Raw genomic sequence first — 23,205 nt, forward strand, 5'->3', positions numbered from 1 at the left:
ATGAATCTCATAAAACATTAATCTGTGCACACTGGCAGATAATATGCAAATTAACTGGTTTCAATTGGATCCAGTTGGGTAACTGGAAAATTTCCAATTGGAAATCATTTCCAGTTACCCAACTGGTTCCAGTTTTATTTCCAGTTACCCATGCAACTGGTTCCAATTAGAATTCATTTCCAGTTACCCATCTATCCAGTTAGAAGTCTTCTCCAGTTACCCAATTCAACCAATTGGTACCAGTTACACAACTGCATGGTTCAAGTTAGGATTTTCAGTTACCCAACTGGTTCCAGTTAGAAATCATTTCCAGTTGGAAGTCATTTCCAGTTACCCAACTGGCTCCAGTTAGGATTTCCAGTTGCCCAACTGGTTCCAGTTGGGATTTCCAGTTGCCCAACTGGTTCCAGTTGGGATTTCCAGTTACTCAACTGCTTCCAGTTAGAAATCATTTCCAATTGGAAGTAATTTCCAGTTACCCAACTGGTTCCAGTTAGGATTTCCAGTTGCCCAACTGGTTTCAATTGGTTTCAACTGGAAATTGTTAAATTCCAGTTAAAACCAGTTAAAACCAATTGAAACCAATTGAAACCAGTTGGAAATCCAACTGGTTTCAATTGGATTTTGGTCCTGGGAACTCTTTCTTCTCTGGTTGGTTCTCTAATTGGGTTTTTGTTTCATACAGTTTGATTACATATTATTAGTCAAAATGAATAGTTTGCAAAATTCAATTGATGTATTGCCAATTTGCATTTTAAGCAAGGGATTTGTTGTGATAATGGCATTGCCAATTTTGATAATGTATTTTATGCTACATGTACAAACAGTGTAGGGTGGGACAGTACTTATTGGTTGGCCGTTATTACAGGATCTCAAAGTAGAAAAAAAATAGGACATTTTAGAAAAAGCTGTACATGTTGCAATTGTGGCATCTTCATATTCTCTGAAAACAGTCTCCTAAAGAACTCTTCTAGGCACTTACTGAGCTGTCCTCAAAATTTTTACAGCCCAGGCCTGAGTCAGAGCGAATGCATATCAAATAGTTGAACATTTTCTTCTTCTGAATATCTTTTAATAACATAATTATTAAGTATGTTTTATTCAGTCTTACCAATCATGACCACCGAGAAAAATATGATGAGAAGATGGGAAAAATCTGCCGATGTCTACTTGGCCATCTTCTCTTTTTCGTTAGTGAGCTAAGCTAGGAGACCCATATAGAGGGCGGCAGACTGTACATGTATATGCATCTTGTAGCTTAGCTACTAACAGAGAACAAAGTTGCCACGTAAACACGTTATTTCTCCGTCTTCTCAAAATATTTTTCTTGTTTTTGTTAATGAATGTTTGTTTCAAAATGAAATGAATTCACGAACGGGGAAGTACAAAGAAGTCACAGATTATACAAAATTGATTTTATTTAATGAAATCAATATTGTATAATTCTGATGATCACTAACACATAAAGGCATATGTGGGATAGTGTATAAATATTGTCTGGAAAAAATACCTGACATTTTATGGATTTTCATGCTTATTTTGCTAATTTCTCGACAATTACACTTTCTTTTTTCTAGAGCCATGTGGCACATATTTTTTAATTCACACATACAAACACAAACACTTGGGTGGTCATTTTATTGGATTCTGTTCGAACTCATTTTGAGATCGTTACCACAACTGGTATTTATCTTTAAATCGGGTTCCAGATTGAATATACCCATTTTAAAAAGAAAATTGGATGTAGAGGTAAACCTGCATATAAGCCAACCTTTCATATTGAATATTCACCGAGACGCAGTTTTTTTAGGTCAGATTATGCAAAACATATGTTATCTTCGAACTTCTCTATTGTTAAATTTCTTCTATGAATTCAAACAGACTTCTCTGGTCCCAACAGATTTGAATAATAGACACCGTTCTCATACTTTCTAAAACTAGTTTTAATACTGGAAATCAGTTCAGGAAACCAGTTTGGAAGATCGCTTTGCTAGCGTTCCCATTTGATCAGCTGAAAGTGTTTTTCAAAACCACTTCACGTAAAGCATCATAGGCATTCTACACACAGTGTGTAGAGTAGCACGCTCAAAATGTGCGAAGATTACTTCCCGAAGAACGGTTGTGCCTTTACTTACGCTAAAACCAGTTTAACGAGGCAAAGCGATCTTGAAAACTACATGATCAAGAGGTGGTTTTCCAGACTGGTTTGGAAGATCGCTTCAAAGACACCGTTCTCACTACGTTCCTAAAACTAGTTTACTGGTAACTACATGTAGTTTAACGCGTAGTGAGAATGGTCGAAGCGGTCTTGGAAGTGATCTTTCAAACCAGTTCAGAAAACCACCTTGCGATGTAGTTTTCAAGAGTGCTTTGCCTCGGTAAACTGGTTTTCGCGGAAGTGAGGACACAGCCGTTCTTCGTGAAGCGATCTTCGCACATTTTGAGCGCGTTACACCACACGACAGGTGTAGAATGCCTACGCTGCGGTTTCAAATTTCGTGTGAAACGTGTCACCCCACTGAGAGCGTGTCCATAGCAACAAAATGGCTTTACGTGAAGTGATTTTAAAAAACCACTTTTGTGTGATCAAGTAGGAACGCTAGCAAAGCGATATTCCAACTGGTTTCTGAACCAGTTTCCAGTTTAGTTTTAGAAAGCGTAATGAGAACGGCCTCCAAGACGGCTTTGACCGTTCTCATTACATGTTAAAACTAGATTTCCACTAAACTAGTTTTAGGGTGGTAATGAGAATGGGTTCATAGACAAAGATACCTGTCAATGTAAAATCACCCAAAGCATGGAAGAAATACATGTAAATATTGATATTCTAACATAATTTATATTCGTAATTCTTTAAAGAGGCAAAACTATATTGGTACAGATACCAAAGTTGATGTTATCACTGCAATGAAAATAATACATTGTATTTTATCTGCTGTGAAAAAAAATACAAACAGCATTTATAGAACTAGAAATCTAGTCTTTTCCTAAGGAATACTGAAAAAAAGTGATAGAGATCCATACATTTTCATTTCTGGTGTCGTTTGTCAAATCCTGAATGCATTATGCTGCCGACATCCTATCTCGTACCGCAATCTATTCAACCATCACCACAAGGGCTTTGTCTGCCCAATGTATTCCAATTAAATACTAGAGATTAGGCCATCCATTCATGGCCACCTGTCACCCCCGCTCACACAATGGAACACTCCCAACACAGTTATTGCCAAGTTATTATCTAAGCCATACTTAGTTGTCCGTGGAATGAGTGTTATTATTATTACTGCTTCTACGGAGATGGGCCTGTTCTTTTCATCTCCATCTCTGATGCTCAAACTCCACCCTCCGTCCACCCCACCTCTCCGTCTCTTGGAACACTCCGCAACCACTGTGCATATTAAATGATGCCTGGCATGCTCCTCTCTTTGTTTGAGCAAAGTTAAGGAAATGGAGTGGGAGAGAAAGTGAGAGAGAGAGAGAGAGGGAGGGAGGATGACACAAACTGAGTAACGAAGAAGCTTTTAGTCCTCCGCACAAAGTTCTACTTGTGCGCCACTAGTGGATGCTTATTACCGACACCGAGCAGGAAAGTGAGTGGGAGGCTCGTCGTCGGCAAAGTATTACTTTTTTGTTTTAATGCAAGCCTTGGATAGTAATGTGCGTGCTTTGACGTGGATGAGCAAACTTTTGGAGGATTTTTGCTTTTACTCTTCCAGTTGGGATCTACAGAATGGATGCCTTCCGCTGAGGTGAGATGGGAGATGAGTCTGTAGAGTTTAGTACAAGTCAGCTTTTAAGTGATGAGTTTTGATGCGTGGTGGTTGTGCAGTATCTAATATGCGCCATCGTACAGGTGCATGGGGTCTACGAATATCATACACTTGCCCAAACACACACACACAACCTACACTCATAGCATGGCATGCTTCGATGCGTGTGTGTGTGTGGGAGATCGTGGAGCGTGTATCTCGTTTGACTTAACGAACTCCATTCTCTTTTGCTGTATGGTGAACTAGTAGCACATAGTGGGAAGTCTAATGGAAGGGTGTTGGCGGAGTTGTTAGTAGTTCTTCGTTAGTTGATGCAGGCTGGTTGGCGAGTTCTCCCTGAGATCTCTGTGTGTTCTAGGAGTGTGTGTGGTCGTTAATTATGACATGGAGATTGACGTAGCACCTCTCGGAATATGGTCTGGTGTGTCCCATATTGTTCAGATTTTTTTTTTTAGCTCTACCATTTTAATCTGTAGGATGGTTTTATGACTCATGCGTGGAGTTTTAATCACACCTACAACAAAATGGTTAATTTCAAATATTCTTTGCTTCTAATGACTTGTTCATAAGAAGGCCTTTTAAAATATCACAAAGTTTTTATTATTAAACAAAGTCAGTTATAAATGTATTCAATGAAATTCCATTGTGAATACAGTTGCTAAATAATAAAATGAAATAAGTATGCTAACTTATTTTTTTTTATTTAAAAGAGAATGGAGGTAAACCATTTTGATACAACTGAAGGAAATTTTGGGTTATTTGGGTTGGCTCTTATTTTTTTATGAAGTTTTTGATAATTTTAATACCATTATCTGATGCCATTTGAAATAAAACACTACATGTTGATTATCAGCTGAGTATTTTGCTTTAGAAAAATAATACATGTTAATGAGGTTTTCAGTATTTTTTTATAATGAATGCTTTGACATTGCTGCAGCTTTTCTCATTTCATTTTGTGTTTTTTATGAAACATTTGCCTGATATACCACAAAAAAAGCAAGCAACAAAATTATAAAATGAACCATGGTTGTACATGTACATGTAGGTTTCTATATGCATTGATTAAACTCTGGAAAACATAAATATTGATAATATTCAGACCACTTTTCTGGCAATCCATGTAAATTGATTAAAATAGCATATTATACAGTAGCTTTCTAAAAAAAGTGTATTAGCTTTGCAATGAGAGTATAATTTGTTTTGTTTTTATTATCAAGGATCTGAAATAACCGTAGTACAATAAACTACTTCACTGGTAGTAAAATGTATTAAAATCGCATACATGTACATGTAGATGGGTTTTTTTTATTTAGCTTTTATAAAAAAATGTAGTAGCTTTCCATTAGAGTATATATTTCCCCCCACTTCAAATATAAAAAGTCTGCCTGTATATACAGAGGCTTGTGTACATTCCTTTATACTCTATTTGCATATGACATGAAATTCTAATTTTGAATTCAATCTTTTTTGTATTTATATTTTTGAATTCAATCTTATTGGATCAACCCTTATTTATGTATACATACATGCTATGAATATTACATGTACATACAGTACATGTGTAAGAGCTCTTCCAAGTGCAATGTTTTTATAATTATCTCATATTTCTGAAAAAGGGGAGTAAAAACTGGAAGCTGTACAATGACTTATATTCATTTTTTTTCATTGATGTAAACATTGTATTAAAAAAAAGAATAGAAAAACTAGGAAGCTATTCATTTTCTTTTTGATAAAAAGTCTTTGTCATTCTATCATCCTCCTATGAAATGCGCTTTAGAAAAACAAACTTTTCCCCTGCGTTTTCTTCTCACTTTTCCAGTTCATTAATAGCCTGGTTATGATAAGTATTTTGCTTCATGATTTTTTTTTTTTTTTAAATCTTTATTGCTTCAATAAAACAAAATATATGTACAATTTTCATTGTGCACAACAAGACACATCAAGATACATCAATATTCATTGGAATGAAGATAAAGTAAATCATTAATACATAACAAATAAAAGCAAGTCTCAACTTAGTTCAAGATTAGTAAAAGGTCTCAATTTTTTATAATGTAACATCTCCTTGCCCTTTTCAACATTTTCAACAAATTTCAACTCATTTATGAATAAAGCTAACGAAAGTTGTCCTTGACATTTTCTGAAAATTAAGTACTTTGCAAATAAAATTATTGTGTTTGAAAGATGTTGAAACTTACTTGGAAAACCAAAATACATATCAATTTTTGAAAATTTGTGACAACTTATATTGTGAAAATTCAACCAAGTATTTACATCCGTCCAAAATTTAGAAACAATAGGGCATAAACAGAATAAGTGTATTAAAGTTTGTGGTTCAGTTTTACAAAAATTACACAATGGTGAATTCTTCACAGCTACATGTATACTCATTTGTTGATATATGATGCTTCATGATTGATTTCAATTTCATTATTTATATAGTATCTTGATCAGAGCATTTGTGTTGGCATCCCTCACCAAATTCTAATTTTCTCAGATTAAGAATTTATCTGATGTATTTTCATGTTTAACATTGAGGAAATTCTTTTAAGGCCAAGTTCACTTTCATCAACATGTTCATTTTAATAAGTCAAACTACATGTAAATAGTGGGGGAAAATATCACTGAATTTTTCATCAATATTGGATGTTTGAAAGTGAATTTGTCATGTTAAGTTTCACATCATTTTAAAGTTAAATGCAGTTGAATCCGCCCCTACATCCCCCTTTAATTTTGATGCTTCTACAGCCAGGGCTTATTCTTAGCTGGAGAAAATAAAGAAATACATGTAAAAGCTCATGGAATGTAATTTTGCCATTTTAGTAGACTACTTTGTATTTGACTGCATAAACCTGTGGCCATGTTTTAAGAGCTAAAATCATTATGAAGGCCATTTTATTGTGAAGCAAAGCAATTATAAAACTCTCCTTGAATAATTCATACATGTACAATGTATGTGCATTAATTATGATTGTACATACATGTAGCTTAGATATCATACTACTTCATGGTTTTGCGTCACGTCTGTTTGTTTCCCATTTTTGGAAAGTGCAAATATGAGGAGAGTCTGTTTTCATGCCCAATATTTTAAAAGTAACATAGTGTCTTTGATATCAGTTATCATCGATTCTCATTTATTGATTAAAATTTAAAAAGCAAAACAAAATAATTGGAATTGACAAACGATCCATATTTGATAGTTGAATATTCCATTGTTGGGATTTTAGTGAACGAGCTTCAAAATCATTAATTTTAGATCATCTTGAATAACAAAAACCCTGTTAGTAGTAACACATGGGAGCAAAAGTACATTGGGGCTATTTTGGCATTTTATCCCTGAAAGGTCCAAAATAGCCCATATTTAGCTGTAAAACAGCCCCTCATTTATTCCAATAATTCTACATTCATGAGCAGGAAAATAATCCATGATAATACTAATGCCTGGTACCTCAAAAATACATTGTATGAAAATGCGATTGGCAATGATGTACATGTACAGGTGCATGTACAGTATTACAGATGTGGCTATGATGTGTGTAGTGTGTAAAAAAAAAAAGGGGTACATGTATGGGGGGGGGGCTGATTGTTTTTCACATAGACAACCAAGAAAATATGTGTAAGAGTGTAGATTTCTTGTTTCTGGTGTACAGAAGAAACAAAGGTATGTGAACTTTGACCAATTAAAACAGAAATCTAATCTCCTTTTGAGATGATTGAAATTTGATTGCAGAAGAATGCCATCAAACATATTAACATTAGGACTCCACAGGAATAATTGTCTCTCAGTGATTTGGAATATTCTTGACACCCCCCCCCCCTCCTCAATAGATCACTTCTGACAACAGAGAGCAATTATAAGACCAATACCCTCTCATCCCTAAAAATGGTTTCATTTGCATAATCATTCTCTAAGGTAATTGATCTTATCCTTTAGGCTAATAGCAAGGACTCTTTCCCCCTCTCTCCTATTGTGCGCGTGCGAGGATGAATGCATGGGGGGCTGTCCGCATGTCAGCGCTTCTGGCACGTGCCTATTTCATTGCTGCCACTGTGGCGTGCATTAGTCCCCTTTTATGAGATCCCCATTGGGATGGAGATTCTTTTGTGTCTTTTGTTGATCAAATGTGCGACCCTTGGCTCAGCAAGCCAGGGGAGTATTGCATGAAACGGGTCATAGTGGATTTTCACTCACAAGTGTTATAAGCTACTGGAAATCCTTGCATCTGATTGGCTAACGGCAAGTTGGTCAGTGAAGATCGCTGACGAAACTTTTCGTGAAACAATCCCCAGACCCATTTTCATCTCCCCTTTTTCTTCTGCAGGTATCTCTATCAGTTTCTGTTTTTTCTATTTCTCTGTTTTGATTTATAACATTTTATGTGTCCAGCTAAGTTTGATTCTAATCATATTTTCTTTTTACTGTCGTCACTTTATTCTATCTATTTTTTCTGCAATTCTTTCTTTCATAGTTCTGCCCCCATCCTTTTTACTTTTTCTTGTGCTTGTATAATTTTTGTTTACCTCTTGTTTAATTCAGTCAAAATGTACGTGTACATATGAGATTATTTTTCTGTTTTGACCTTTATTCTTTGTCCTCTCTTTGCTTTCTTTTGAAATATATATTTTTATTGAATATGTCTTTTTTCTCATTTTCCTTTCTGTTTATAATCTCTTTGTATACTTAAATTTTGGGCAACTCTCATATTTTGCTAAGATTATTTTCTTCTTTGTTTTGTCTTTCCTCCATTTTCTCCAGTCTTCATATACTTGTTTTATTTTGCACATATTTTTTGAGTGAATTTTTTTCTCTCTCTTTTTTCTAATTTTGATATTTTTATCTTTTGATTCTTTTCCCCTTTTCGTTCTTTTTCATCTATGGTATTATCTTTTTTTTAAAAGTTTTTCTCTACATGTATGTGTCTTTTTGCTTAATATTGCATGTATCTGTTCAAAAATGTTCGTTTTTTATTTTCTCCTTTATTCATTTTGTTTGTGTTTATTTTGTCTGCTTAATCAGTATCTTAAAATGTTTGCATTCTATTGAGTTTGTCAGTTTGAAATTGCTTGTTGTATAACAAGTAGATGTCTTTCAAATCTTTTGCAGCTTATCATCATGTTCATTTGATTTCCTTTGATTGTTAAATATACAAGAAGTTCATCATTGTTTTGAGTATCATATCACATATCCCATGAATTTCAGGAAATCTGTTAACTTGCTTTAACATTTTTGTTACTTTTTTTATATTTGTCTTTTCTCTCTGCTGTACATGTACTTTTCTTTTTTTCTCTCTTTTCTTTAATAGCATTTATCATATTGTTTCTTTTCTCAATTCTCTTCCTGTGTGATTTTTTTTATTATCTTTCTCAAATCTCCCTATTTCATGTTTGATATATTTGTTTTGGGGGATAGTAAACAAGGGGGCAATAAATAATGCTTATCAATTAATTATACATGTCATATACATGTACGTGTACATGTAATAAATAACATTTTATGATTTATGAAAAAATATTTTATATTGTTTACTGGAATTCGAAGATCTACATGTAATATAAGGTGATTGATATCTTTCTTCCCATTTGCTTCTTTTCTTCCTAAAGTACAAACATTTTTAATCATTTTAAAAACGTGTTTTTTTTATTTGTTTAATCCATGGGGATTGCTTAATTGTTGATTTCTTGTTTTATCAAGGTAACCACATAATTTTGTAAAAATTATAACCACACCAAATTTAAATGAAGAAGAAGTAATATTTTATTCCTAATGTGCATTTATTTTTATAGTTGAGTACCATAATGCCAAAGAACTTTAAAAGTTTGTATCTAGCTAGTTTACCATATCACAGCTTTTCTGTGGTTTTTTAATTTCATTTAAATCTCAGTGATTATTCAGCGACTATACTTACATCCTTGTTGATACTCTTTGAGCTGGAAAACTTCCTTTCTTCAAATTCTTCTCAAATCTGTTCGACCATGTTTCAATAGAAATTTGTTTTGCTGGTATTATAAAATCATTTTAGTAGGATAAATCAAAGATTAAAATCAATAACCACAGCTTTAGAAAAGCAATTAGTTTAACAGTGCAAAAACAACTCTCAGAATAATACCTGCATTTTCAATATTTTTCAAACTTATTTATGAAGTAGTTGAACAAAGATGAATTCATGAAGTTATTTTAGAAATGTAATGGTTTGTGTTATTCAAGATTCATTGTAACATGCAAGTTCTGTACAAGTATTAAGACTGAATTAGATGATTTACCCATAATACTTTCATAATGATAACTGTTTTGATCATAAAGGATGTTGTATTTTATTGTTATATTTTGCTCTTAGATTTGAAAATGGGCTTGGAGCTCCCTGCACTCGATTATTTTTATCTGTGAGTTTCAAGTCACATGATCAATGTCAAAGGTTATTTAGGGTCAATAAACTTTGACAATGTTGGGCTATCAACATTGAAATCTTTAGAAGTTTAGGTTTTTCAAATGTAATGAAAGTGAAAGTATTAGGATAATCAGGTCTCACTGATAATCTTGAATGAGTTTCAGGCCACATGATCAGGGTCAAAGGTCACGATGGGTCATTGAACTTTGACAATGTTGTATCAAGCAAGATTAAAGATTTTGAATTTTCAAGATACCAATTATCGCATGCTTCATGTACATGTAGGATATATGCTGAAAAACTTTAAATGTTTACATGCATTTTTCTGTCAAAATTCCTTCAAACTTGAAAACATATGTGACACCAAAAACATTTTGCATGGCTCATATGCATTGCACTTGATGGCGGAGCAATATCTTTGACAAAACATACATGCATGGAACAAAGAGCGGAAAAACTTTCTTTCTTTTTTCCCTGGTTTCCCTTGGGCTAGCATCTTTATATGCATCTCATTATCTTAGGGCCACAAGCCTGGCACGCGCCACTCAGCTCACAGCATTATATATTAGTCTTTGTTTGAGCACACAGCACACACAAAGAAGGTTTGTGTGTTGAAGGCTCGCAGACAGATACACACACACAGACTGAGCACATACACACACTCTGTGTGTACTCCTGCGCATTCTGAATAATGCGTCTGGGATCCTGAGTGGTGGTTGAAAGGGGAAAAAAAAGATGACTTGGGACAGATGAGAATTAATGAAAAGGGCAGAACCCCATGGTGCGTGGAATTAAACTTTGACAAGCCTCATCTTTGTTGTGAAAACAACCAAGTTTTGCTTTTATTTTCATAATCATTGTTTCTTCTTTGTATGACAAATTTTAGGTACAAAATGATGTTTTCAATTTTTTTTCTTTCACAATCACTTTGAGATGGTTCCTACTTTTTTTTCAATTTCACAACCAGAGTCCATTGTCATAAAGATTTGTTATAATATAAGAATGAATTCAACATTTCTGTAAGAAATTTACCATCAGCCAATCAGATTGAACGATTTTAGTGGCTTTTAACTGGTATTGCAAATTTGTTATCCAAAAAAGTTTTATGAACCAGGCTCCGGAAATAGATTTTATCTTGGAATTGATAGTCAAGAACCTATATGTACCAACATACATGTAGAGCACAGAATTGCCAATAGGCCTAATTGCCAAGATATATTTCATGGGCCTGATTAGATGAACCAACTCATATGACTTTGTCTGTTGAACGTTTCGTCTAATATCTCTTCTGACTTATTAAAGATGAAAGGCTCGAGTTCGATTGATATGCATTCTCTTCAAGGCCGCGATGTTATTTGATCGTGTCCCCCTGCTGAATGAATATTGATATTGATTTTCAGTGGTGCTTTGATGAATTTATAATTTTTGGAGGGGTTCAAGTTTGTCTGTACACCCCTGTATGTATACACAAGCCTAGGAGGTTTATATTTCTTCGGGAATGTACATGTACATTTAGAATATTAAAAAGGCTGAACAAATAAGATTTTTCATCTCAAGATATTTTTTTATATAGTTCATATTTTATTTCATATGAGAAGCATCGCTTGCACTTTGGTTGAGCACTATGATGTTTGTGCTCCTGAAAAGTGTTCAAATTTGGCAATTTGTGTGATAATGATTATAATGATAAATATATTGATGATAATGATTATAATGATGTTATATGGATACTTATATGGATGATGGTGGTGATGATGATGATGATGATGATTATGATGATGATGATGATGATGGTGGTGGTGGTGGTGGTGATGATGATGGTGATGATGATGATGATGGGGGTTGTGGTGGTGGTGGTGATGATGATGATGATGATGATATTATGATGATGATGGTGGTGGTGGTGGTGGTGATGATGATGATGATGATGGTGATGATGATGATGGTGGTGGTGGTGGTGGTGATGATGATGATGATGGTGATGTTGATGATGATGATGATGATGATGATGATGATGATGATGATGATGATGATGGTGATGGTGATGGTGATAATGATGATGATGATAATATGATGATGATGGTGATATAATGATGATGGTGGTGGTGGTGATAGTGATAGTGATGATGATTTATGAGAATGATTATTATGCAGCTTTGAATGCTCCTACCCACACTAGAGCTCTTGAAGGTTCTACATGTACATATCTTAAATATTCCATCAGTACAAAATATTCTGGTATTAAAATGATCGACTTGCAGCAAACCTGCAGCTACCTGTAGTTTTGACTTGCATAACTTTTGAATGTTTATCTACCCCTCCCCATCTGCTTTCTTTCCTCTTACATTGTATAAAAAGATCTTGCAAGACATTATGCTAATATTATTGTCCTTTTGATATGGTGTTAAAAGAATCTCTGAAAAGGCACTAAATATCACAGTCACACCAACAAAAAGGACTCTAACCTGTGCATGGTATGTCATTGAAAGTAATGTAATAAGTTTCTCGAGTGTGACTGCAGTCATGTTTTAACCTGTAGGCTACGGGATCCAAGTGGTACCTGTACAAAGTCTATGGGAATTAAAGAATTCTGAATCCAAGGGGTTAACACAGTTCAAGTCCTTTTAAATTACTTACTACTGTAAAAGACAGATGCATTTTGCCCCTTGAAATCTTAATTGCATGTGATTTTTTTTTTCATGTTGTATTAAATAGTATTCATTATTCAGTGATAATTTCATGTACTGGTATGCAGTGCTCATTTATAACCTTGATATTCCTAGCTTTTAATTCATCCATATGGTTTTTAATTTTCCCACATGAATTAAATTTCAAATATACATGTACTTGTCGATATGAGAATGAATGAATGTATTGTAAAAATAAATGCAAGTTTCCATAAGTATACCAAATCCCACTCATCTTATCCTGACGTCTCCAATGACGTTGAGTCTGCGTTTGACATCATTGTGGCAAAACAATTCAAGGAATCCCTCATTAACAAGTACTGTACTACAAAGCCTCAGTAGCAAAGATATGTGAGAAATTATCTGTGATGAGTTATTGATTGTGGGTTTTTTTTCTTCCCCTTGCTGAATCTTGTTTTTGCAGAGAATGGTAATCTGAATTCAAGCGGAGTGAATAATTCAAGAGTGAAGGGGAAAGCAGAGAGATCTGATTCACCAGTCTGTGAGGGGACTACAGGCGACATGGTTCGGGTATGTAAAGTAAAATGAAACCTTTGGAGCAAGAGCTCTTGTACAAAAACAGAAAAATCAAAGAAATGGATCAACAAAAGTTTGAGAAAAATTGAATATATAATAAGAAAGTTATGAACATTTGAAATTTAGATCAGTATTGTAACGTACATCCTCCCATTGGCAATGCGACAAAGATGTGTGATGTCACCTGCGAACAAATTTGCCATTCCTTATGTATACATTTCACTTATTAAAATTACCTTTTTATCACATTAATCAGTAGATCATGCATTCTTTCTGTTGGAGGGCATGTAATACAGATTTTCAGAGAATACGTTATGGATGAAGAGTTTGTATCATCATAAGAAGGAGCAAAAATAAACATTTTTGGGGCATTTAATAGCCCATCAAAGTGACATCACACATCCTTGTCGCATTGCCAATGGGAGGATCTCCATAGCATTTGATCACAATAGACAATTGCTCATAACTTTCTCATTATATGTCTGATTTTTCTCAAACTTTCTTTGATCTCATTCTTAGATTTTTCTGTTTCCACACAAGCCCACTTTTTCCAAAGGTTTCATTCCCCTTTAATGTGTTAACCGGACATGGTGGCTCGGTGATTGAGTACTGGCCTCAAGAAGGGAAGGTCATTGGTTCTCTCCCTGGTAGAGTAGTACTAAAGGCTTGTGAAAATGGGACCTTCTGCCTTCTTGTCATGCACAATTAGAGTGGAGAAGGGTAATAATAACATTGTGTTTATATGCAGGGCCCGCTTGGAGAACAGTTCATAAGAGCTGAAGTATCCACCCTACAAGAGTTATTATAATCATCACCATATTCATCATATTTAGTAGAAGGCCATTGATGACTCTAAAACTGATCGTACACTGCATAACCAGTCTGCAACTCCATTTGAAAATCATGGTATTTGGGACGAACATTCAACCTTGGGATTTCATACCCTCCAAAGTTCTACATGAATGTTTGAATATATTGCAAAACTTCCTACTCGTCGGAAAGCAAATTCAATACCAAATTAGAAATAGAATCGAGTCATAGTGCTTGGAAGTACATGTCCATGTACCTATGACTAGTAGCCGATTGGACTTAACTCTTACTTAACTTTAAAAAGATTACACCTAACCAAAATTTTGATTTTCATTCCTTTTTTAGTTATATCCCAAATACGACAGATTTGCTTGTTTGTAATTTCATATTCTAAAATAATTACAACTTGCTTTAAATGTTGGCTGCAGACTTCACTATAAACTTTAAACATGCCAAAGCCTGCTACACATATTTATCCCAGAGAGCAGAAAATTCCCTGACATTCACTGGCATCAAGATGCAAATCAGCTGGTGATACCAGTTCCATCAAGATGTAAATTAATTCTTTTGTTGCTTTAGATTGGATTAAAATTTTAGCTAAAATCATACCTCTTGAATGCCAAGGTCATTAGTGTAACAAAGATAAAATTTGGTATAGAAAGCAGAATTTTAAAGTTGTAATAAAGGTTATTTTGTTCTGAGATTGAAATTTGAGTTTATGCTATTAGCTTGACTACTGATGATCTTCAGCGCTCATCAGCCGAACCATATGAGTTAAAAGCAGACTCTCAAGTGTCTGAAATATTTTGATGAAATCATGCTTAGAGCACTTTAATCATGCCTAAGTGCAATTATCCATTATTTCTGGTATGCATCTCATCACTTCAAACGACCCTTTACCCACGCTCGACAAACATTTCATCTTCATCTATGTGATGGGAATGGTTTTATGTTGAGAGACCAGTGGAATGTCAGTGAGTCTGAAGCTGGTGGTCAACCCAACCTCTTGGTTCTGTGCACTTCTACTTTATTAGTGTTACATACTGTACCATCCAGGGCCCCGTCTTACAAAGAGTAACGATTGATCCAATCAATCGTAACTCTATGGATATCTGTCAGTGTCATAATTTTTTTCTACAGGAAATGTGAAAAATGTCCTTTGTTAACAAAGGAGAACACACCGAACTGTCCAGTAATCAATGAATTTAGGATATACATTCATATCTAGAAAAAATTGGGCAAACATGCATTTTATATGTTGACTTTGCTGGCTTTCCATAGTTACGATTGATTGGATCAATCGCAAGTCTTTGTAAGACGGGCCCCTGATCTGTTTTTTTCCAAGATGAACTCCAGGGGGGTGTTTCACAAAGATTTAAGTACGTCTTAGAGTCGCACTGAAATTCTGACGCGTGCATGATATGAAACGCGCAATCTTATTGATAAATACGCAGTAATGCGTGTCCTCTTGGCATGATCTGACCAATATATATGCACGCATCACTTAAGATTTTTGTGAAACACCCCCAGCAGCCCGTAACACAAAACTGAGCAATGATCGTAGAACAAAATTTTTACAATTGATTGCATTGACTACAATATTACAATATTTTTACAATTGATTGCTTTGATTGCATTGTAAAATCCAAGCCAAAGTGACTGGATAATGTAGACAGTAATGCACCAAAGAATTAATGTATACATCTTGAAATAACACTTATTGAGATTAACCATAATAAATTGACTGAAGGATATTAAGAATAGATAAAACATCTATCAGTAATAAAATTGATAATTTAGATGGATTAAATATGTAAATGAATGATTTATTGAATGATCGAATCAATTAATGAATAATAAATGAATGAATAGATATAAATAAAAGGTGGGGCAAAAAAAGAAGCATAGCTGCCTTTCAGACCTTCTTGAAACCAAAAATACTGTTCCTCATATTCTTGAACCAGCAGAGAATATTTCAAAGTTCCTAAAAACAAATTTTATAAAATGTGCATGAACCACTCTTAATATCATTATTATCAAGCGGGCTTTTTCTCCTGTTTGATTTTCATACAGTGCCCTATATGTTGTAGCTGGTACACTGGTGACTGGTGAAACACGATACCATAAATGATTCTTACGTTACATTTAATTTGATTTCCCGCTATTTTAGAAATGCAAATTAAGAGGTAGTCTTTGAATATTTAATGTCTCTCTTTCACCTGGTTATTGCACAGACGTTGGAATAGAAAAAGAGAGGAAAGGGGCGATATGAGTAGAAATTAAGATAAATTATTGCTGGTCTTTCATATTAAATATGGAATAATTTGATTTGGAGACGAGCATTGTGATGTAGTGGTTGATGCTGTTAGCTTTCAATTAGCGGGTCATGAGTTCAAATCTCAGTTTAGGTCATTCATTTTCTTCAGCAAGTAATTCACCCTTTTTAATGGGATATGGGCGTGTTTCACAAAGATTTAAGTATGACTTAAGTCGCACTTAAAAGTCTACTTGCGCACGGTATAAAAGGCATTGCAGTATTGGTCAGATCATGCCAAGAGGACGCGCACTACTGCGTATTAATCAATAAGATTGCGCGTTGCATATCTTGTACGCGTTGGCATTTAAGAGCGACCTACTTGTAAGTCATACTTAAATCCCTGGTCCTGTTTCATTAAACTTGTAATAATAACAAATTTGCAATTTCAGTTAAAAGCTACTGAAATCATTGAATTTGATTGGCTGGTAGTAAACTTGATAAAGAAATTAGTCTTTATGAAACAGAGCCCTGGCAGGAATGTATTTCTTTGAAGTACATTGTAGGTCGTGTGGAAGCAGCTTGGCTTCTCACAAAGAAGGGTAATCAATAATGCTGCATTATTCGTGATTAGAGATTTCAAAGATTAAGTACTTATTTTACAATATTCAGATGCAGATCTAGAAGCTATTAGCATTTAGTTGCATATTTTATTGGCAGTGGTGGAATAGCAATGTCCAGTTTTGGGAATATTCAGTCAAGAAAGCTGAAATTGAATAAAGGAAAAAAACCAACAAGGATTTCTGTCTCTGTCACTGCCGTTGCCCTAGAAAGATGTAATGGGGGATAAAACCAAGACAGAACATGACGCAATTCGTAAGATGAAATCTCTATAAATAATGTCATTATGCTGGCCAATCAATAACTTTCCTATGCATCCATCATCCAATTCTCTCCCTCAATTTTGTTTCCTTTACTAGTATACAATGTCTCAACTTGTGTTCTCTTCCTGCCTGTATTTTCATTCTATTCAAGTTTGATTTTTCCTCTTCATCTACATATCCTGACTTGCTATTGCCTAGAGCTCACTATCCAGAACCTGTTTGGTCCCCTTTTATTCCTTTCCTCCTTTATTTTCCTTTCATATCTGGGGGGTGTGTTTCACAAAGATTTAAGTATGACCTAGGGCCCGTTGCAGAAAGAGTTGCGTTTAAACGCAAGTCAAAAAATCAATCGCAAGTCCCAAATGCGCGCTGTTGATTGGTTGAAAATTAAGATGCGCATGATTTTTAGAGTTGCGATTGATTGCAACTCTTTCTGCAACGGGCCCCGAGAGTCGCACTTAAATACCGAGTTGCGTACGGTATGACAGGCTTGACCGCATTGGTCAGATCGTGTCATGAGGATGCGCACTGCTGCGTATCTATCAATAAGATCGCACGTTGCATATCGTGTACGTGTCGGCATATAAGTGCGACTTAAGTCTTACTTTTTTAATCTTTGTGAAACACCCCCCTGTTTTGCTAATTCCCCTTTCTCTGTCTCCTAGTCTCTGTTTTTTTTTATCACTTTCTCTTGCTCCCCTCTTGCCTTTTTTTCCCCTTTCTAATTTCTTTCTGTCTTCATTTCATCTTCTATATCTTCATCTCTCCTCGTGCACACACTATCTTTCTGTATTAAAACTTCACCACTATTATTGTCACTCTATTTCCTACTCACTCTCCTTTTCTCTAGTGCTCTCTCTCTCTCTTTCTCTTCTCATACTTGTGAATTCACTCTCCTCCCTTTATATTATCCCTAATGCACCATGACATTCTGTTCAACTGTTGTTGTTATTGTTTCTATTTCTTCTTCAGGAATCAGGGGATGGGGAGGAGCGTCGGCTGAGAAGCAGTGCAAAGGGACTTCCTGGTAAGGCTTTATCAAATATTATTGTTGTCATTATGGAAAGCTCAAATTGTTTACTTAACGAGTTAATGAAAGTCTAATTGATTTCATGAAGATTCTTCTGAGGATTTAGTTTCCTGTTTGTTTTTTAGGGGGTGGGGTCTATTTATTTCCTATATCTCATGTTAAGATTAAAACTTGCATGGTATTTTTAAAGATAAAAAGCAATATTCTGCATTTTCTACTATATTCCATATTACTATCCATTCCATATTACTGTCCATTTTGTCTAATTTTACTCCTCCCATCCTTCATTTGCTTTCTATTTTTCTTGTCGTTCTATAAAGTATTCTGTTTTCATCTTTATTATATTGCATGCATTTGGACTTTCTGTAACTTTATTAGGTTTGTGCTTTTCCTTTATAATTCACCTGATTCTTGCTCCCTCCCTCCCCTTCCCTCTATCTCTCAACTCTTATAATACTCCCTCCTTCCCCCACAGTATTCCATCCCGATGTATCTTCATTTCTCGTTAATGCCATGTATAATTCTGTCCTCAGGATATTCCTCTTTAATGTATGTTCAATAGTTTAGATCCTGATTTTTCGCCAAAGCTATATCGAGGTAGAAAAACAAAAACATAAAATTGTTTTGATGGAGGAAGATATAGAAATAACCTTCCTATGTCCTATGGTAAAGTAATATCCTCTCGACCTGATTATCATAATAACCTCCAAGATAACAACCAGTTTAAACTTGCTCTTCTGATCAAGACACCAGTTTTTTTTCTAAATAGCTACTTTAAAGGTCAAGTCCACCTCAGAAAAATGTTGATTTGAATCAATAGAGAAAAATCAGACAAGCACAATGCTGAAAATTTCATCAAAATCGGATGTAAAATAAGAAAGTTATGACATTTCAAAGTTTCGCTTATTTTTAACAAAATAGTTATATGAACGAGCCAGTTACATCCAAATGAGAGAGTCGATGACATCACTCACTCACTATTTCTTTTGTTTTTTATTGTTTAAATTATACAATATTTCAATTTTTACGGATTTGACGATTAGGACCTCCTTGCCTGAAGCACAAAATGTTAAAATAATGGAATTCCACGTGTTCAGGGAGGAATGAAACTTCATTTCACATGACAATGACGAGAAAATCAAAATATTTCATATTTCATATAATAAAAAACAAAAGAAATAGTGAGTGAGTGACATCATCGACTCTCTCATTTGGATGTAACTGGCTCGTTCACATAACTATTTTGTTAGAAATAAGCTAAACTTTAAAATGTCATAACTTTCTTATTTTACATCCGATTTTGATGAAATTTTCAGTGTTATGCTGGTTGAATTTTTCTCTTTTTATTCAAATCACGTTTTTGTTGGGGTGGACTTGTCCTTTAACATTCAATAGTCTAATAAGAGTAATTCAAACTCTTAATTTTTGCCTGAAATCAATTGGCTTTATCATTACGTCTGACTCCCAAATGGTATAGGAACCATGCCATTTAACCATTTCACACTCAAAGCAATCACCCTTACCCACTCAAATTGTGCATATAATGCATCCTCAACCTTTAAAATCACCTTCCAACTCTACACCACTACACTAGCTTCTTCCAAGTCTTTTGGCTGTCCCCCTCCTTGAACCACTCTCCTCAAACTCAAAAGCCTTTTTTTTTTAAAGTTAAAACCACTCATCCTCCTTAGCACATGCCCATGCCAATGTCCCCATTTGCCTAGTACTTAAATATTTTTCATGTTTATCGTTTGCCCCTTTCATATGCAGTGGAACCTCCTCCTGATGCACAAAGGTAAGTTATTGATTGCAGTTTGATTGTAATTGCTTTAATGATGAGCCTCATCAGATGAGGCAAAGCATTGGACTTGGTTGTAGAATGTGGACCTCCAAATAGGGGGTACTAATTCTGACTAGAGAAACTTATTATTATAATCAGTGTGTTTTCTTTGATTAATTTGTTGTCCAATTATTTTTTTTGTGATAAGCAAGCATATATACTTTAGTGACATAATTTGTTTAAATAATATACTGATGGATATTTCAATGATACAAAGATTATATATACACGTACATTTATGTATGCATACCCACACATCGTCAGTGGGCTGTTAAAACCTTGAATCTCAAAATCTGAAAATGTTACAGAGACAGCTTGGTTTCGGCTCTATTTTAGAGTTATGACATAAGTGGCAACCTTCTTTTGCCCTGGAAGAGTTCGCTTCAGGAATTAGAAGACTGTTTTAAACAATAACCATGATTCTTAAATACAGCTTTTTCTGTGCTGTTCTTAAGATTTTTAGATGTTGAGATGCAAGGTTGAACAGCCGACTGACGACGTGATATTTGTACTTGATATTCACAAGGGATTATAAATAGTTGGAAACAAAATTATTATTTTGTTCATCTCCCTCCCTATTTCTTGATCTTTATTTAAGACATTTTGTCAAGAAACCTATAAATATATGGACTATTAAATGCATTTGGATTACTTGCATAACGGTAGTTAGAGATGGTTACGCAATTAAATCTACGCTGTTATGGTGTGTGGGCTATGTGTAATAGATTAAATATGAAACAAAAGAAAACCTTTGGGGAAAATAAACTACCGGTAATTATGAAAATGTCAGTATTAGTAATAAAATGGACACGATGTATGCAAGTTATAATAGAATTTTATTTATTTGTCAACTGATTCCTCTGTGATACAAGCTGCAAAACTCTGGCTGGTGTTCAGAATTTCTGATTCGGATTCATATTTTGTTATTGTCCAGAATAATTGTAATAGAATCGTATTCATACATTGTCCATATAAAAGGAAGAAAAAATATTGTGTTACATATTTATGTGAATACTTTAGTCAAGTGGATGTTTTAAGTAGTATTGGAATGTACTTTTGTATATATGTTTATGTGGTTTCTTTTTCTTCCCTCTTTCATTGACTGTACATCGCGTGGTTGTGACGGATCGGAACACAGTGCTGGCAAATACACAAGACACAGAAGGTAGGGAAGCTGGTTTGGTTTTCTTAAGCTCTCCTGCAATAATTTACATTTTTAATTCACAGTATTGAGTAAGATTCGGGGGGGGGGGGGGTTTGCATATATGTGTGACTTAGAACCGCACTTAAATGACCAATTGCATGCGGTATAAAATGAATCACTGCATTGGTCAAATCGTGTGAAGAGGATGAGTGCTACTGCGTACCAACCAGTAAGATTGTGTGTTCCATATCACATGTGCACGTCAGAATATCAAGCACGACTCTAAATCACACTTAAAGCTAAATGATAGTAGTTGCAGTAAACACTGATTTCATGAGAAAGTCTGTAAAACAAGGCTTAATTGTCAGTATATCATCGAGGATCTAGATCTGGTACAGTTACATAAACTGAACTTTGTGAAATCTTGAAATCTACGCTGAAAAATGTTCAGGCTGAAGATCCCCAACACAGATAAGCGCACGTGGGACAGTGTATAATTATTGCTTCGAATGTCGGGCCCGACGCTCTACCCGAATCCTGTGCTTATTTGCTGATTTCTCAGCAATTACACAATTTCTTCCAGAATCCTTTGGCACATGCATTTTATTTATACAAACATACACTTTGGTGGTCATGTCATTGGATTCTGTACGAACTCATTTTGATATCGTTACCAAAACTAGCATTTACCTTTAAGCACGACTCTAAATCACACTTAATTTCTTGTGAAACACCCTCCAATCAAGAACAGTAATTATTCTTGATACAGAGAATGTGATTTTCCAATTTTCGATATCAAGAAGTACATGTTGGATTAGTATTGAATGGTTAAACAGCTTTTGATTGATGTCCAGATAATGTGATGTGACAGCTACTTCCAATTCTATCAATTATTTGTGGTCAAGTGTAAGGATTCTGTATAGAGGATTGTACAAGATCCTTCCTTTATGATGATGTACATAGGATTGCATTCATGAATACCCATATTGTATTTTCCGTTTTGCTTTTATCATTTCTGAATGAGGAAGGAGAGTTTTGTTTATCCTCACTTTTTGTGAAAACAAAAACAAAATAGTTCCTGTTCTTCGCAAAAAGTCTGCTTAAATCAACATGGCTTGTTTTACATCACTTGAAAAGTTGTGTATGTTTCATGTTTATTTTGTTTTATGTGGGAAGTTCATGTTCATGTCGACATGTTCTCAAATTAATTTCCCTTGTGCTTTTCTGCTGATTTGGATCTAATTGTGTGACATTGATTTTGATAATGATATTAAAAAATTCATATTAAGGGTCTATTGTGGTATTTTGAACTGAAATTGCTTTGCGTATTGTGAGGAGACATGAAAGCTCAGCGATAGAGTTGTGGTCTCACTATCCGGTAACCCAGGTTTGATTACTCCTCCGTGTGCTCGTGCCCTTTATTAAGGCATTTTTCCTCATTACCAGGTCCCTCTGAGAGGACCTTAAGTCTTTTGTCCTCTAGTTACTTTCTTACAATCATTCATGCTTCTTTACAGCATTCGGGTAGAAGTTCACCATCATATAGTCTGCAGGCTCAGACTCTAATAGAAACTTTCAGCAACAAGTGGGTATTCGCACAAGACTAGCATAAATAAAACTTTTTCTGTACGCAAGGAATCGACAGGGACTGCTAGGCTGCATATCGAGACCGCATTCCTTGAGTGAAGGGTTTGCACATCAAACTTACTGTACCACCATGTACAATATGTAGTCGTGGCAAAGGACTATAAACATGTTGATGATTAACAGAAATACTTAATAACGTCCATGTTCATCCAAGCTTAATATTTTTCTTTTGTCAGTTCAAACTGAATTACTGTAGCTGTCAGAGGCTGGCAGAAA

At 34.8% G+C, this 23,205-nt stretch overlaps 1 long non-coding RNA gene across 1 annotated transcript; it reads left to right on the forward strand.

The window, feature by feature from the left end:
• Positions 1 to 3,255: 3,255 nt before the first annotated feature.
• On the forward strand, positions 3,256 to 21,363 carry LOC129279936 (uncharacterized). Its single transcript, XR_008586398.2, has 5 exons — positions 3,256 to 3,749; positions 13,268 to 13,374; positions 18,301 to 18,355; positions 20,129 to 20,153; positions 21,337 to 21,363. It is a non-coding gene; the product is annotated as an uncharacterized LOC129279936 (long non-coding RNA).
• Positions 21,364 to 23,205: the final 1,842 nt, after the last annotated feature.

Source organism: Lytechinus pictus, chromosome 17 (assembly GCF_037042905.1).
Source record: "Lytechinus pictus isolate F3 Inbred chromosome 17, Lp3.0, whole genome shotgun sequence".
Taxonomy (NCBI): Eukaryota; Metazoa; Echinodermata; class Echinoidea; order Temnopleuroida; family Toxopneustidae; genus Lytechinus; species Lytechinus pictus.